Source organism: Mytilus trossulus, unplaced genomic scaffold, assembly GCF_036588685.1.
Source record: "Mytilus trossulus isolate FHL-02 unplaced genomic scaffold, PNRI_Mtr1.1.1.hap1 h1tg000377l__unscaffolded, whole genome shotgun sequence".
Taxonomy (NCBI): Eukaryota; Metazoa; Mollusca; class Bivalvia; order Mytilida; family Mytilidae; genus Mytilus; species Mytilus trossulus.
Genome location: NW_026963341.1, coordinates 55,841 through 61,405, shown reverse-complemented (window position 1 = coordinate 61,405; position 5,565 = coordinate 55,841).

Below are 5,565 nucleotides of genomic sequence, written 5' to 3'. Positions count from 1 at the left end.
TAAATGATTTGATGGTGTCAACTTGTCAAATAGCATGAAACTAAAGGATTTAAACTTTTATTTTATAGAATTTCTGCAAAAATGACCAATTTTGGCATTTTATGGTCAAAATAGGCATTTTATAACTTTTTCAATATTGATGCATAAATGGCATCTGACAGGTTTTTATGGGTCAATATTTGTGTTTCTATGCCTTTACCTGCTTCTTTTACTTATTTATGAACTCTGAATCTACAGAAAAGAAGTTTATCTCAGATAAAATGTGCAAAATGTGTTGTATAAATGACCCTTGTCTAACGCCTTGTTTGGATGAAGGCAATAGTGGGGAGCTTGGTATATAAAATTTGATGTCCATATTACAGACCTCACTAAATTTGTATCAAATGCACTTTACAATGTCTATTGTACCTGTTCCATTTCACATAATAAATTTCTTTTCTTCTGTAGGATAGCAAGTGGTTTAAATATAAGCCTGTTGAGAATAAATTGCATGCAAGTTTTTCCCTAAAAAGGCAAAAATCTTTGTTTCAGCCCATACTGCTTGTAAGAAAAGTTAATTGCAAGAGTCTTTTTGTGCTCAGATTTGTTGTATCATGTCACATGAGTATAGAAATGATAAAAAAGACACAAATTTTTATTTCTTATAGCCTCAATATGCATTTTTTAATGTAAATATGTAGCACGGCCTTAATTGACCTTAAATTTTTTCCAGTCTTACTTGGCCTAAGACCCTTTTAAACTAATATGATATGTTATTTGTAACTTTTCTTTCCATTTAAAGTACTTTAAATACATATGTAAGGATTATTTATAACTAAAAAGCTTCACAAATTAAAAATTGCTGGAAAATATTACATCTTCATGTAAGGCTCCCCTTCATTGAAAAACCTGAATTTTTAGGCACAGGCTCATATAAATTTGACTTTTGAATAATTATGCCAAGTCTGATAAATCAAATGAGTACTCTATTGCTTTAAGTACATGATAAGTTATATGTTAAGGCATTTAAAAAGTATTTTTTTGCAATATTTTAATTTTTAAAGCCCCAAATGTTGATAGTTGAAATTTTTCAATTTTAACGTCAAAATTTTACACGCAAAGATGAGTATAGAACTTAACTTAATGTCTATAATGTACATCCTATTGTCATGACACTTTGTAAGCAGTGTTATAATACATTAAACTTTGTTCATACCAAGTTTTTTTAAGATTTGTCAACTCTTTCTACCCTATTAAATAAGAGGTGAAATCTGTAAATATAGAATTTGTACTCTGGCAACTTCCCTAAATGATTTGATGGTGTCAACTTGTCAAATAGCATGAAACTAAAGGATTTAAACTTTTATTTTATAGAATTTCTGCAAAAATGACCAATTTTGGCATTTTATGGTCAAAATAGGCATTTTATAACTTTTTCAATATTGATGCATAAATGGCATCTGACAGGTTTTTATGGGTCAATATTTGTGTTTCTATGCCTTTACCTGCTTCTTTTACTTATTTATGAACTCTGAATCTACAGAAAAGAAGTTTATCTCAGATAAAATGTGCAAAATGTGTTGTATAAATGACCCTTGTCTAACGCCTTGTTTGGATGAAGGCAATAGTGGGGAGCTTGGTATATAAAATTTGATGTCCATATTACAGACCTCACTAAATTTGTATCAAATGCACTTTACAATGTCTATTGTACCTGTTCCATTTCACATAATAAATTTCTTTTCTTCTGTAGGATAGCAAGTGGTTTAAATATAAGCCTGTTGAGAATAAATTGCATGCAAGTTTTTCCCTAAAAAGGCAAAAATCTTTGTTTCAGCCCATACTGCTTGTAAGAAAAGTTAATTGCAAGAGTCTTTTTGTGCTCAGATTTGTTGTATCATGTCACATGAGTATAGAAATGATAAAAAAGACACAAATTTTTATTTCTTATAGCCTCAATATGCATTTTTTAATGTAAATATGTAGCACGGCCTTAATTGACCTTAAATTTTTTCCAGTCTTACTTGGCCTAAGACCCTTTTAAACTAATATGATATGTTATTTGTAACTTTTCTTTCCATTTAAAGTACTTTAAATACATATGTAAGGATTATTTATAACTAAAAAGCTTCACAAATTAAAAATTGCTGGAAAATATTACATCTTCATGTAAGGCTCCCCTTCATTGAAAAACCTGAATTTTTAGGCACAGGCTCATATAAATTTGACTTTTGAATAATTATGCCAAGTCTGATAAATCAAATGAGTACTCTATTGCTTTAAGTACATGATAAGTTATATGTTAAGGCATTTAAAAAGTATTTTTTTGCAATATTTTAATTTTTAAAGCCCCAAATGTTGATAGTTGAAATTTTTCAATTTTAACGTCAAAATTTTACACGCAAAGATGAGTATAGAACTTAACTTAATGTCTATAATGTACATCCTATTGTCATGACACTTTGTAAGCAGTGTTATAATACATTAAACTTTGTTCATACCAAGTTTTTTTAAGATTTGTCAACTCTTTCTACCCTATTATATTAGGTCCGAGACCACCATTGTTGTCCCTTGATTTTCGTTGTTCACAAATATAGTCCCTAGTGTTGACAGTGGGTTACTTGCCATTAATTTTTATACCCCTTCCAAATTTATTTCTCCATGTTCACTGCCTCAAATTGCAAGAAGGGGGATGAAATTACACTGTAAAAAAATTTGGGTCCAGAATTTTTAAGGAAAGTAGTGATTTGGTCCAGCTGAAAAAGGTTGAAAATGAGCACTTCGGAAGCTGTCAAAAGATTTCAAGACGCCCTAAACATAAAATTGTCCATATTTTGAGTTAGAGACGATGAAGTTTTCTATAAATTTGATATAATTTGTCCCAAAAGTAGTACAACACACTGTAAAAGTTTCTTTGAGAAAGCGCAGGTGGGATTTTTTTTATTTTCATTTATGTTCTAAAAGAAATGCACTACGAATTAATTGTGTTCTCGGACCTAAGAGGTGAAATCTGTAAATATAGAATTTGTACTCTGGCAACTTCCCTAAATGATTTGATGGTGTCAACTTGTCAAATAGCATGAAACTAAAGGATTTAAACTTTTATTTTATAGAATTTCTGCAAAAATGACCAATTTTGGCATTTTATGGTCAAAATAGGCATTTTATAACTTTTTCAATATTGATGCATAAATGGCATCTGACAGGTTTTTATGGGTCAATATTTGTGTTTCTATGCCTTTACCTGCTTCTTTTACTTATTTATGAACTCTGAATCTACAGAAAAGAAGTTTATCTCAGATAAAATGTGCAAAATGTGTTGTATAAATGACCCTTGTCTAACGCCTTGTTTGGATGAAGGCAATAGTGGGGAGCTTGGTATATAAAATTTGATGTCCATATTACAGACCTCACTAAATTTGTATCAAATGCACTTTACAATGTCTATTGTACCTGTTCCATTTCACATAATAAATTTCTTTTCTTCTGTAGGATAGCAAGTGGTTTAAATATAAGCCTGTTGAGAATAAATTGCATGCAAGTTTTTCCCTAAAAAGGCAAAAATCTTTGTTTCAGCCCATACTGCTTGTAAGAAAAGTTAATTGCAAGAGTCTTTTTGTGCTCAGATTTGTTGTATCATGTCACATGAGTATAGAAATGATAAAAAAGACACAAATTTTTATTTCTTATAGCCTCAATATTCATTTTTTAATGTAAATATGTAGCACGGCCTTAATTGACCTTAAATTTTTTCCAGTCTTACTTGGCCTAAGACCCTTTTAAACTAATATGATATGTTATTTGTAACTTTTCTTTCCATTTAAAGTACTTTAAATACATATGTAAGGATTATTTATAACTAAAAAGCTTCACAAATTAAAAATTGCTGGAAAATATTACATCTTCATGTAAGGCTCCCCTTCATTGAAAAACCTGAATTTTTAGGCACAGGCTCATATAAATTTGACTTTTGAATAATTATGCCAAGTCTGATAAATCAAATGAGTACTCTATTGCTTTAAGTGCATGATAAGTTATATGTTAAGGCATTTAAAAAGTATTTTTTTGCAATATTTTAATTTTTAAAGCCCCAAATGTTGATAGTTGAAATTTTTCAATTTTAACGTCAAAATTTTACACGCAAAGATGAGTATAGAACTTAACTTAATGTCTATAATGTACATCCTATTGTCATGACACTTTGTAAGCAGTGTTATAATACATTAAACTTTGTTCATACCAAGTTTTTTTAAGATTTGTCAACTCTTTCTACCCTATTATAAGAGGTGAAATCTGTAAATATAGAATTTGTACTCTGGCAACTTCCCTAAATGATTTGATGGTGTCAACTTGTCAAATAGCATGAAACTAAAGGATTTAAACTTTTATTTTATAGAATATCTGCAAAAATGACCAATTTTGGCATTTTATGGTCAAAATAGGCATTTTATAACTTTTTCAATATTGATGCATAAATGGCATCTGACAGGTTTTTATGGGTCAATATTTGTGTTTCTATGCCTTTACCTGCTTCTTTTACTTATTTATGAACTCTGAATCTACAGAAAAGAAGTTTATCTCAGATAAAATGTGCAAAATGTGTTGTATAAATGACCCTTGTCTAACGCCTTGTTTGGATGAAGGCAATAGTGGGGAGCTTGGTATATAAAATTTGATGTCCATATTACAGACCTCACTAAATTTGTATCAAATGCACTTTACAATGTCTATTGTACCTGTTCCATTTCACATAATAAATTTCTTTTCTTCTGTAGGATAGCAAGTGGTTTAAATATAAGCCTGTTGAGAATAAATTGCATGCAAGTTTTTCCCTAAAAAGGCAAAAATCTTTGTTTCAGCCCATACTGCTTGTAAGAAAAGTTAATTGCAAGAGTCTTTTTGTGCTCAGATTTGTTGTATCATGTCACATGAGTATAGAAATGATAAAAAAGACACAAATTTTTATTTCTTATAGCCTCAATATGCATTTTTTAATGTAAATATGTAGCACGGCCTTAATTGACCTTAAATTTTTTCCAGTCTTACTTGGCCTAAGACCCTTTTAAACTAATATGATATGTTATTTGTAACTTTTCTTTCCATTTAAAGTACTTTAAATACATATGTAAGGATTATTTATAACTAAAAAGCTTCACAAATTAAAAATTGCTGGAAAATATTACATCTTCATGTAAGGCTCCCCTTCATTGAAAAACCTGAATTTTTAGGCACAGGCTCATATAAATTTGACTTTTGAATAATTATGCCAAGTCTGATAAATCAAATGAGTACTCTATTGCTTTAAGTACATGATAAGTTATATGTTAAGGCATTTAAAAAGTATTTTTTTGCAATATTTTAATTTTTAAAGCCCCAAATGTTGATAGTTGAAATTTTTCAATTTTAACGTCAAAATTTTACACGCAAAGATGAGTATAGAACTTAACTTAATGTCTATAATGTACATCCTATTGTCATGACACTTTGTAAGCAGTGTTATAATACATTAAACTTTGTTCATACCAAGTTTTTTTAAGATTTGTCAACTCTTTCTACCCTATTAAGAGGTGAAATCTGTAAATATAG